The sequence below is a fragment of the Eriocheir sinensis genome, chromosome 11, assembly GCF_024679095.1.
Source record: "Eriocheir sinensis breed Jianghai 21 chromosome 11, ASM2467909v1, whole genome shotgun sequence".
Classification (NCBI taxonomy): domain Eukaryota; kingdom Metazoa; phylum Arthropoda; class Malacostraca; order Decapoda; family Varunidae; genus Eriocheir; species Eriocheir sinensis.
Window position 1 is genome coordinate 14,852,129 of NC_066519.1, and position 13,124 is coordinate 14,865,252.

Genomic DNA, 13,124 nt, shown 5'->3' on the forward strand with positions numbered 1-13,124 from the left:
GGCTAGGTGATGCCGGTTTTGAGTGAGAGAGAGAGAGAGAGAGAGAGAGAGAGAGAGAGAGAGAGAGAGAGAGAGAGAGAGAGAGAGAGAGAGAGAGAGAGAGAGAGAGAGAGCAAGCAAGCAAGCAAGCAAGCAAGCAAGCAAGCAAGCAAGCGAACGCAAGGAACGAAAGAAAGATAAAAGGAAGAAAGAAAGACAGACAGCCAGACACACAGAGAGAACAGCAAGCAAGAAATGAGATACACTAACATGGAAAGAATGTATTTATTTTATTGCACCATTTGTTATTCATATTCATTTATTTACTGATTTATTCATTTGATTTATTTATGTTTGTGCAATACATTCCACGCCGTGCTACGAAGCTGAAGTAAAATTGTAGGAAATGAATAACGTTGAATACACCACCACCACCACCACCACCACCACCAACAACAACAACAACAACAACAACAACAACAACAACAACAACACCAACACCACCAACACCAACAACAACAACAGAAGCAGAAAGAAAAAGAAGAGGAAGAAGAAGAAAAAGAAGACAACAACTGCAAAAACAACAACAACAACAACAACAGCACAACCTCCACCACCACCACACGAACAAGATAAAAAAGAAGAAGAAAGAGAAAAAGAAACAGAAAAAGAAAAAGAACAAGAACAAAATGAGGAAGAAGAAGAAGAAGAGCAACAACAACAACAACAACAACAACATTAGACCAAAGCTTAAACATCAGCAAATGAAAAGCGGAAGTAATTGAACTCGTGCCAGTAAACATCGGTGCGTCATGCCAAACACGGCCGTTATTGCCTACCCGACGCACCGGCAGCAGCAGCAGCAATTCTCGTAAAAAATATCGAAACCGTAAAAATATGTATAATAATAATAATAATAGTAATAACAGAAGCGATAACAAACTTTAGAAACCGATAAAACTCAACGGAACATAAACAGACTGTAAAACCCACAACTAGCACCACCATAAGTAAACAATCAAGAACGTCAATATCATAACAACAACAACAACAACAACAACAACAACAACAACAACAACAAGTAGAACCCACACCTACCACCACCGCCATAAATAAACAATAAAAAAACGTCAAATGAACAACAACAACAACGACAACAACATCACTAGAAACAGTACAGTAACACCGTCAATAAGAACAAAAATAACATCACATCACCACTAACATCAACAACAACCAATATATGAACAACAGAATCAACAACACCCCAAAACATAAACAACAACATATCTAACAACCCGCAACACACAGCGCAACATCACCACTAACAACACCCCGGCACAAAGGCTTTCGAGGCATAAGCGGCGGCGCGGAGGTCAAACTTTTTTTCCTGTGCGCCGCTTAATTCCGTGATGCTGATGTAATAAATGTTCTCGCGTGCACCGTGTCGCCACCCGTTAGCCGGCATAGTGTGGCGTGGGGCAGGGCGTGCGTGTGTGTGTGTGTGTGTGGGGGGGGGGGGGTCGTGTGCGTGTGAGTGTGTGTGTGTGCGCGTATGTATAAATCTATCCGTCTAACTATTTATCTACTTCGTGATGTTCATTTATCTATTTTGTCTTTCTTTTTGTTTTTATTACTTCTGTCCATCCCTTGTTAATTATTTTCTGTCCTTCTATTACGTGGGTGTATATCTATCTATCTATATGTATCTATCTATCTATCTATCTGTCTATCTATCTATCTATCTATCTCTTTTTTTATTTTTTATTTTTCCTTTCTATTCTTTATTAATCACTTTTATGTCTTTTTTTCTCTCTTTCGTGTTTCATGTAGGCCGACTTGCTTTGTCAACTCATTGTCTTCCCTTGGTCTTGCTGAATGGCTATAACAATGATAATAATAATAGTAATGATAATAAGGATAATGATGATAAGAATACTAACAACTTCACTATATTCCTCTCCTTAATAAGCTTCCATATAATAGCCTTCCCATTGCTACTGAATCCCTTATGTAAGCTCTTTACCTCCCTCTTTCATTTTGGTGTAGAAAAGTAACTCGTTTGAAACATGTTTATGATAAGCTTTAGTACTCAAACTCCTAACGTCGTCCTCAATTTCGAGTCCATGTAAGTCCATTGTGGAAAATAACTTTCGGATAGCATTAAACTTTTGCAGGCAGGTGTTCGTGGGCTTAGTAAGTGGATTATTTCTGTCTGTATGTGTGTTTGTGTGTATTGTCATCGTTTGTCTCATAATTAGCACTCCCTTCCCTCCTCAAAAACACACTCACGCACTCACAGTTACATCACACAACATCAAAATCTATCCACGACTTACATTACCGCATTTTAAAAGACGCCAAAGAACATTACAATATTTTCCCAACTTCGCATATACTCCACCTCATCCCCACGCACGCACGCACATACACATCACAAAACTTCAAAATCCATATACGACTCACATCACCCCATTTAAAAAGACGCCAAAGAACATTGCAATATTCTCCTAACTTCGCATATACTCCACCTCATCCCCACACACGCACGCACGCACATACACATCACAAAACTTCAAAATCCATATACGACTTACATCACCGCATTTTAAAAGACGCTGAAGAACATTTCAACATTCTCCTAGCCATCCGCATACCAGGTGAGGCGAACCACCCGTGTGACAGAGCGGGGACATGGGAGCCAGAACCCTTCCACCTGTATTCTCGTATTCAAAGGGAACCAGAACCCTTCCACCTGTATTCTCGTATTCAAAGGGAACCAGAACCCTTCCACCTGTATTCTTGTATTCAAAGGGAACCAGAACCCTTCCACCTGTATTCTCTTCCACCTGTATTCTTGTATTCAAAGGGAACAGAAACCTTCCACAGAACCCTTCCACCTGTATTCTCGTATTCAAAGGGAACCAGAACCCTTCCACCTGTATTCTCGTATTCAAAGGGAACCAGAACCCTTCCACCTGTATTCTCGTATTCAAAGGGAACCAGAACCCTTCCACCTGTATTCTCGTATTCAAAGGGAACCAGAACCCTTCCACCTGTATTCTCGTATTCAAAGGGAACCAGAACCCTTCCACCTGTATTCTCGTATTCAAAGTCCCCTCAAGGAATACACTTTTAGCTTCTTTCCCCTTCCGGCTGCTTCCCATTCTTCCCTCCTTCCTTACACACATTTTATATTGCCTCTCGTTCCTGTGTCTCTTTTTCTCAATATTCTGTCTTTCTGCAGATCTTCATAGTCGCGTTTTTCTCTCTACATTCTTTATCTGTTCCCTCCATCCCTACGTTTTTTTCATTTCTCCTGCGCTATCGTCTATATAGCCACAAAAACGTAGTCCATTCTTCTAATTTCCATCCGTTATTGGGATAAACGTAAATTTCTCTACGCCATATTCCTCATCTATCGGGTATCAATCTCTCTCCTCGCTGAGTGTTTGGACCCTTGTGTATTCCCTTCCCCCTTCATTACGAGGTGGAACATACAAGCCAAGGGAAAAAGGACAGAATTCTTGGCGTGTCCAGGGCGGGAGTGAATGATCGCTTCTATATGATCCTTCGCTTTCCCGCCAGACAACTCGATGCAACTTTCCACAAAACTCTGACGGGTATTTGTTTCCCTCTTTCATATTGGAGATTCTTGGTCCTGCCTTTTTGGGTGAGAACTTTTTTTTATTCGTTCCCCCTTCAGCGCCCTCGATGGAGTTTGACGTTCGCCGGCTGACTGCATCAATTTTTGGGGCGTTCGACACCCAAATTGATCTTATGCCGGACTGGAGGCTACGTAACTTTGACTCCCTCTCGGGGCGGCAGGAATGTAATAGGCCTCCCCTGTACATCTAGGCCCACGCTACACATTTATAGGCCTGCCGAGTTTGATAGGGTGCCTCAACTTTCCTTCTAAACTTTCTGTACGTATCTTAGTCTCAGTCTCTCTTGGTATATAGTCTTATATTCCTAATGGCAAGGTTACGTTCCCTGTTCCATAGATAACTTTTTTTTTCTCCGTACCGATCAAATTATTTTCTATGTTCGGTCAAAGTTAATTTTCCTCTTTCATCGGTAGCATTCTTTTTTTTCACTGAACTGTTCCGATTATTTCCTATGTAAGTTCAGGTTATTTATCTTCTTAGAATAGTTAAAACACTCAAAGTATAATTAGATTTTGAATACACTGTCATAAACTTTCCCTTAAACTTTCTGTACGTATCTTAGTATGTCTCTTAGTTCATTGCCTTATATTCCCATTCTCAAGGTTACTTTTCCTCTTTCATTAATATCATCTTTTTTTCACTATTTATTTTTGCCCTTGAGCTGCTTCCTTTACTGTAAAAATAAAGGCCACGATTAGTCCGGCGGATGGAAGAGCGTCCGGAAGAGCTGCCCTCTCCTTCCTTCCTTCCCCTCCTCGGCGGCCCCTGAATGGCGTGTTGTTGCCTCGGCCTGAGCGGCTTTGTGTCAACGGAGTCGGAAACGAGGCTCATCAGGGAAGAAGGCTCGCCGTTACGTGTGTCCGCCGCGCCGCCTCGCCGTCTGCCTCGCCGCCTGTCCGCGCTGTTTGGCTGTTCTGCGGGTTGTTCATCTTACTTTCTTACTTGCTTACTCGGCCTCTCTTGCTTCTCTCTGGCTTACTTTCTTACTTGCTTACTCGGCCTCTCTTGCTTCTCTCTGGCTTACTTTCTTACTTGCTTACTCGGGCTGTCTTGCTTCTCTCTGGCTTACTTTCTTACTTGCTTACTCGGGCTGTCTTGCTTCTCTCTGGCTTACTTTCTTACTTGCTTACTTTGGCTCTCTTGCTTCTTTCTGCCTTACTTTCTTACTTGCTTACTCGGCCTCTCATGCTTCTCTCTGGCTTACTTTCTTACTTGCTTACTCGGGCTGTCTTGCTTCTCTGCCTTACTTTCTTACTTGTTTACTCGGGCTCTCTTGCTTCTCTCACAGCTTACTTTCTCACTTGTTTACTCGGGCTCTCTTGCTTCTCTCTGGCTTACTTTCTTACTTGCTTACTTTGGCTCTCTTGCTTCTTTCTGCCTTACTTTTTTACTTGTTTACTCGGGCTTTCTTACTTCTCTCACAGCTTACTTTTCGAATTACTTATCTCTCGGCTGCCCTCGTTGTTTGGTTGTCTTGCCTTTTCGGGCTCTCCTACTCCTCTCAGCTTATATTAGTGAAAAATCGACGTTAGTTTTTAGCCTCACTGACGTAATGTCAATAACTATCGGAAAATGACAACCACTCTTCATTCAGTTGTATATGGGTCACTGATATCGTAACGAAGCTCCCCGTAAGTCATCTTCCTTTTTATGCTGAGAGTTTACGGCTAGCATTAGTTTCCTTCCCGGCCTTCAAGTGGAAATCTCATTTTAAAGTTAATCATCTAACACACAAGGTAATGATGTCAGCATGATACCATCCTCCCTATTGAGCATCCGATGACTAGCAGTTACTTGAACGAGCTCCGTGACATGATTCGAGTGTGTTCGGAACAGTCCCGCCACCGTGCAGTGAAGGGCGGCAGGAAGCTGGCTGGCAATGCTGTACAGACGGTGTCATGTGTGGAGTAAATAGTGTATGCGTTTATGAATGGTGCCAGTGTGCGACATGCAAAAGAAAATGTACCCCATGCAGTTTGTATTAGCTCCTGGCGGCAAAATTTGGGCATCACGTCCCGCCCCTGTACCCTGCAGTGCTCTGGCCGCCTCGCCGCGCTGCCCTGTGCCGCTCACTCCCCGTCTTGCCGGACCTGGCTTTTCTTCGCGGCATCACGGGGAGGATCACGCTGACGGCTGACCTGCGCTGTGTTCTACCTTTGCAGGTGAGGAGGTTGGCCTGTGATAGTAAGGGAACCACAAGTATGCGTATATCTACTATTTAGATTGTGTAAAGCGGCGATGTTAGCAGATTTGGATACTGCGTAATGACTGACACTGAGACTTGAGTGAGGCGTGACCTTGTTCGTAATTAATTATCATTTCTGTTTGGCATTTTGTAATGTATATGAGCGATTGGCATTCACATTAGAGCCATTTTTATCGTAATATTTGCCTGATCTCAAATTTTGTAAGTTTATCCTGTTATCCACGAAACGTCTCCGCGGGTTGCCTTCTCTTGCGTCAACGATCCGTCTGACTTCATCCACTCAACCCTTGACGATACCTCACCGACACGGAGAGCTTCCTGCTTGACGAATATGACCTCTGTTTATGGGCCGTATTTCCACGTCGAATTCCTTGACTGTACGTGAGCTATTTCATTTTCCCCTCAACGGGTTATTCTCTCGTTCTTATGGTGTGGACGTGTTTTTATGGTCCGTGCGTCTTGCCTTTCTTCCATGACTGTATGTTAGTTATTTTCTCCGCAGCGGTTTTTCACTCGTTCCCATGGTCTGCACGTCTTACCAAAACACTCTCGTTCACTCTCCGCCACCTCCTCATTGACGCATCATAGTTCACCTCGCAGAAGTCTTTTTTAGGAGCGTCAGACAGGATGTACACTCCACCCTGTAGCTCTTCACTTCCTCCTCTCTCTCACGTCTCTCCTTATGCTCCTCCTCCTATTTTCCTCATGTTTTCCTCCTGTTTTCCCGTCCCCGCGTCCCCAAGGCTGCTACTAACCCTCCATCTCCATCACCTCGCAGAAGTCTTTTTAGGAGCGTCAGACAGGATGTACACTCCACCCTGTAGCTCTTCACTTCCTCCTCTCTCCCACGTCTCTCCTTATGCTCCTCCTCCTATTTTCCTCATGTTTTCCTCCTATTTTCCCGTCCCCGCGTCCCCAAGGCTGCTACTAACCCTCCATCAGACCCACGGATATATTGCCCCCGCGGTCCCAAGCATCGCCGCCGCTCTCCTCGTAAAGTAGTGCATTCACGCCGCCGCCTTTCCGACTCGCCTGAAGTAGCGTGGAAGGAGAGTAACAACACTTTCTCTCTCTCTCTCTCTCTCTCTCTCTCTCTCTCTCTCTCTCTCTCTCTTCATTTTCTCGTTTTCTTCCCGTTTATGCTTTTCCAATGATTTTTTTTACCTACTTTTACTTCCTTTTCCTCCTTCGTTTATTCTTCATCTTTTTTTCTTTCTATTGTTCTTTTTCTTCTTTGTTTTTCCTTATTGTCTTGTGATTTTCCTCCTCTTCTTGTTATTTTTATCTACGTTATTTTCCTACTTTTTCTTCGTTCTCCTTCTTAGCCTAGTCTTGCCCCTAATCCTAATCGTATCAATTATCTTCGTTATATTTGTTCCAGTTATCACGGCTCACTAATACCGCTTCCTACTCCTTATTTCTTCCTTTTTCTTCGCCACGTCTTCCTCTCAACATGCTTCTCTTCCTCCTTTTCGACGTTTGTTTCCTTATCTCGTTTACATCCCTCTTTTATCTCAATTCATCTTCCTCCTCCTCCTCCCTTTTCCATTTAACCTTAAGCCTAATCTTCGTCTCCTCCACTTCCTTCTCCTACCCCTCCCTCCACCTCCTCCTCCTCGTCTTACGCCTACTCTCTTAATACCTACGTACATACTCCTCTTCCTCCTCTGGGTTCCTATACCTCTTCCTCTTAATACTCTTATCTCATTTCCTCCTCCGACGCCTCCTCTTCTTCCTCTGCCTTCCCCTCCCCCTCCTCTCCTTCCTCTACTTTCCCTTCCTCTACCTTCCCTCCAGCTTGCCCTCCTCCAGATCCAGCCTCCGATCACAGGTAGGGAGGATTAATCACGTTTCCGGAATGAGAACAAGACGCCCGTTAGTCACTGTGGTAATGGCCGGTGGTGGCGCTGGCGTCGGCTCGCTCGCACACCAACCTGCTCTCCCGGGAAACTTGGTGCTGTTTTTTTTCTCTCTCCACCGTCTCTTCCTCCTCCTCCACCTCCTAGTTGTGAATTACTGTTGTTTTTCCTTCCCTTACTTCCCCTCTACTACTACTACTACTACTACTACTACTACTACTGTCATTTTCTTCGTTGTTTTAGTGTTTTATTGACCTCTTTCTTCTCTCTTTTAACGTGCTTTTCTTGCTGTTTCTACTACTACTACTACTACTACTACTACCACTACTACTACTACTACTACTACTACTACTACTACTACTACTACTACAACTACTACTGTTACTACTCTGGTATTTTCCTTTTCAAACTCTTATTTCTATTCCCTTCTTCGTTTTCTTCTTGTTTTCTTCATTTCCTTGTTCTTAAATTCGTTCTGTTTGTCTCGGTCTTTAATCATTGTTCTTGGTCATCTTTCTTACCTCTGCTACTTACTGTCCCCGCCAACGCATCTCATTTTCATACTGTTTATCCTACCATTTCCAACCCGCCTAGTTCTTTCACTTTTCCTACACTTCTCTACCTCCTCCTCCTGCTCAAGTCATTTTAATAACAATTCTTCTCTTCTCCTTTGCTTATACTGATAATTCCCTTGATCTTCCTCTTCTTTATTCCTCTTCACCTCCTCTCTTTTCTTATGTTCTCCTTTCCCTTCCACTCCCATCCTTGCATCTCTTCCTCACAGCCTTTACCATTTCAGGATTCCCCCATACATATGTACATACGCAAGAGGGCGCAAGTCATTCTAAGCCCATAATTTCTCTTGTTTTTCTGAGTGAACTAAGTAGATAACATGGAAATGCGAAGAAGTTGGTGTGCTGTATGGTAATGTATGCACGGAGGGGGAGTGAAGGCCGCTCCCCTGGTGGTAAATAGGTGACGTTCTGGTGTATTAAGGTATTTTCTGGGCGTGTTGTGTGGTTTGTGTTGTAGATGGTTATGGGGTTACAAGCTACTGTATTTTATGATGATATCTGATTTTGTATTTGTGAGATTGTGTAGCCTTTCCTCCCTCCCTCCTTCATTCTTCTTTTTATCGCTTTCTTCTTGTTTCTGCTTTCCCAATGGACCGTATTGGCTATACAGGCAGCGCCACATGTGGCCGCTCAACTCCAAGCTGAATTTTCCATAGAGTTCAAGTTATAGACTAGAATGCGTCTGAGGCTGTCTCAGGGATACACGACCATGATGCCGCCGTCGCCCGAAGCCGATGACTGCACACACTTCACTTCTACCCGATTTCAGTTTTTCTCCACGTCAAACAGTAATCAGGAAATCGGGTAGGAGTAAAGTGTGTGCAGTCGTTGGCTTGGAGCGGTGGCGGCACCAAGGCGTTGTATCCTGGAGGCAGCCTCAGACGCGCTCTAGTACGTAACTTGAGTTCTATGGAAAGTACTGCTTTGACAGTTCAGTGAGTGACCACGTGTGGCGCTGCCTGTACAGCCAATACGGTCCATTCCATTTTGTATTTGACGTAGTATTTGTGAGTCTTCCGTTTTGAACCTTCCTTCCTTTTCGTCTCATTTTCTGTCCGTCTCTGCATTCTTCTTTTTCTTTCTCCTACTTCTTGTTCTTCTTGTTCTTTTTTTCATGTTGTTCCTCTCGTTAGTCGTTCTTTTTCTTCTCCCTGTTCATTTTTTATTTCCGCCCCCTCTTACTGTTCCTCCTCCTCCTCCTCTTCCTACTCCTCCTCCTCCGTGTCCTCATACTCTCTCTCTCCCTCCCTTTCATCTTCATCTTCCTCTGCTGTTAATAAATCTTCGCTATCTTTCTCCTCTCCCTGCATTTAGTATTCCGTCTCTGGGTCTCCTCCTCATCTTCCTCCTCCTCCTCCTCTTCCCCTCCTCTTTCTTGTTTCCCTTCCTCTCCGCCTTCTCTAATTTGTGATTTTTACATTTTTTCCCCTCAAGATCTTTGTTCTAGATTTTTTTTATACCACCTCCTCCTCTTTCTTCCCTCCTCCTCATTTTCTGCTATGCTTCCTCCTCCTTCTCCTCCTCCTCCTCCTCCTCTTAGTATCACGTCACCTCCAACTCATCCTCCTCTTCATCTTCATCATGTACCTCGGCCACCCATTTTTTCCTCCTCTTTTTCTGTATGTTTTCTGACACAGCTCCTTTTACTCTCCCACTCCGTCCTCCTCCTCCTCCTCCTCCTCCTCCACCCTCACCATTGCCGCCACCGCCTCCTCCTCTTCATCATCATCCCCCTCCTCTTCCCCGTGCTTTGTTACACATCTTATGCGGGCAGTGTAGGCAGCACGCCCTCGCCTCCCCTCTTCATTAAGTCAAAACGGCTCGCTGATGATGATAATCCGTAGCGCGGGGCTGGCGGCATACACAACACCACAGACACTCGCTAGGAGATACACGTGAGCGCTTTTTTAACCTGTAGCAAAGACCAACCTCGGGGCCCATATTTTTAAGCGTATCACAGCCCAAACACACATATTTGACGGCTGTCGTAGGAGTTTTGGGCGTTTGCAGAGGTAGTTTGGCATGCACAACACCGCGGACACTCGCTAGGAGATACACGTGAGCGCTTTTTCAACCTGTAGCAAAGACTAACCTTAGGGGACGTATTCTTAAGCCTTTAAAGGCCCAAGCACGCACATTTGACGGCTTTCTTAGGAGATTCGGGGCACTTGCAGAGGTAGTTTCAAGACCCTTCTGTTATTTTGATAATTCTTTTGTGGCGAGGACTAACCGTGTGCCATATCCTTCAACATTTCGGAGCCCAAACACACACATTTGACAAGGCTTTCAGGGTAGTTTTAGGCATCTGCAGAGGTAGTTTTGTGACCCTCCTGATAGTTTGATCCTTCCTTTGTGCCATGAACCTGCAGAAACACTCATTAGTACCCGATTGATCTCCTTTTCGGCCCTTGGAAATAGTTGATGTGAGAGGCAGGAGCGTCTGAGAATACCTAACCTTGTCTCTATCTCCCCCTTGTGTGTTTACGGTCTCCCTCGCCTCACCCTTCGCCCTCTGCCGCCGCCTTGTTGCTGCTGGTTAAAGTTAGCTCACTCCTCAGTTTGCCTACTTCCCTGGTTTTCTCATTTTCCTCCTCCTCCGGCGCCAGGCAGATGAAAGCTTAGACACTCTTAAAAGTGAGTAACGTAAGCTTGGAACAGACTTTTTTTTTTTTTATGTTTGTGTGTTTGTATGCGTGTGTGAAGTTTGCATCATTGCGTGTTGCCTTCGTAGTAGTGCCGTGCGTACATAACACACACACACACACACACACAGACACACACACACACACACATTTTAATCATCAGTTCAGTTAATGAAGTGCACCAGAGGAGTCACAGAGCAAAGAATTCAAGTCTTTTATTCAAAGTGTTGAAATATTACGCTTGACAACATTATTATTATGTTTTTTGGAACGTGATACAAAAAAACATTACTTTGATCACGTAAACTATTGAGGTGTAAGTATCGGTAAAGGGAGTTTATAATGTGAGACAATAGATACATTTCAGGTCCTCGGTTAACTGTGTCCAACGTTTTCGAATGTAGCGCAAAAATTGACCCTTCTTTTGGCCTGTCGTTCTTTCTGTTATTGTTCGGAGCAGCGTTTAACGGGATCTTTGTTATTGTTTTTTTCCTTGAACTGCCTCCTTTGCTGTAAAAAAAAGGAAGATAGTAAACAGTAAACAGTAGCCAGTGTGAAATCGATCTCTCTTTTGTCCTTCATTCTTCCTGCTTTTTTTTTTTACGGAGCAGCGTCTAGCGGGCTTTTATTATTGTTACTTTTGTTATTTCCCTTGAGCTGTCTCCTTTGCTGTAAAAAAAAGGAAGACGGTCAACTCCAAATCGAGTCTTCTGAGGCCTCCAGCTAGTATGTTTTCAATCTTCACATCCAAAGCGACGAGTGTTTTAAAAGGTGACTTGTTTGCTGTTTGCTCAATCGGGAAAACCTTCAGTGGCGTCTTCATAGCGAGTATTGGCGAGCGTTGGCAGCACGACACGCACGAGTGGTCAAAGGAAATGTCTCCCCACCGCGCTGCCGAGAGAGTGACGGAGGAGAGAGATGGTGTGCGGTGCTGGCAACGCTGCAGGCCTTCCCTTCCCGGCGTGGAGGATCGAGTCATGGAGGTAATAAGGGATCGAGTAGTGAGGATAATGATAATAAGAGGAATTTTAACGGCTCTGTATTCTCCTTATTCTTCTCTTTCTTTTTGTTCTTCTTTTTCTTCCTGTTCCTGCTTTCCCAACTCCACTCTGATTTGTCTCCTCTTCCTCCTCCTCCTCCTCCCTTCTCCTATAATTCCTTCCCCTTCTGTCTCTCTCCGGCATATGACCACAGATAGTAGGTCGACTAAACGAAACTCTCCAACTTTGCTCCTCCTCCTCTTTCATGATGCTACGATTGGTATTGACAGTAAAAATAAATCACTAAGGATTAATAACAATAAAAATAATAATGATTTGAAATACTAATGATGATACAAAAATAATAATAAGGTATGTTTACTTGTTTAGTATTTTGAATCTGTTTTTTAATTAGTATTTCTCTTTATATTACTCTTAATCATATTTTTCTAAGTATATTTTCATCATTATTACCATTTTTATTACTATATCATCACTCATCATCATCATCATCATCATCACCACCACAATCACCACCATCATCACCACCACCACCACCATTACTACCACCACCACTACCACCCCTAACACTTCCTTCCCACACCCACCACCACCATCGCCGCCACCGTTCCCGATATCATAACCTTCATTGTAATAAAAGGTTAATGTAGCGTAACACCGCCTTGCCGCGCTCCCAGCCTGACGAGGAGTCGATAAGGAGGGGAGGGGGGCAGGTGAGGTAGGGAACATAGTGGGGAGGAAGTTTAGCGTGACCCGCGGTGAAGAAAGACAGTCTGAAAACACGGAACCTCCCCCTTACACACACCCCACTGTCTCTACCCCCCACCCCCCTGCACCCACAAAGTCCCCCCACCCCCCCACAACACCCAACCCACCCACAACACATCCCTGCACTTCCAGCCCCCCTTCCCATATCCCTTCACTCCCTACTCATATCCATCCACACACATTTATCCTCTTCCAAAGCTTTCCCACACTCCCTTCCCCTCCCTTACACACACCCCACTGTTTCTACCCCCCCCCTGCACCCACAAACCCCCACACCCCCACAACACCCGACCCACAACACCTCCCCACATTTCCAGACCCCCTTCCCATGCATTACACATCCCTACATTCCTTCACTCCCACCACACATACAGATACACACACCACTCTCTGTCAAGGCTTCCTACACTCCCTTCACCCTTCCCT

General features: G+C 44.5%; 1 protein-coding gene across 8 annotated transcripts in view; it reads left to right on the top strand.

The window, feature by feature from the left end:
• The window catches only part of LOC126996929 (uncharacterized), a 145,363-nt gene that overhangs the window by 94,311 nt on the left and 37,928 nt on the right, over positions 1–13,124 (top strand). For 2 of the 8 annotated variants that reach the window (XR_007751753.1, XR_007751754.1), the window contains exon 1: positions 5,631–5,809. The exons of 2 other annotated variants lie outside the window; for them this stretch is intronic. The gene's annotated coding sequence lies outside the window, so the exon portion shown is untranslated. Of the gene's footprint in view, positions 1–5,609; positions 5,810–13,124 lie in introns of those variants that run through there. 4 more of the 8 variants (XM_050857872.1, XM_050857875.1, XR_007751756.1 and 1 more) reach the window with 4 other exon arrangements.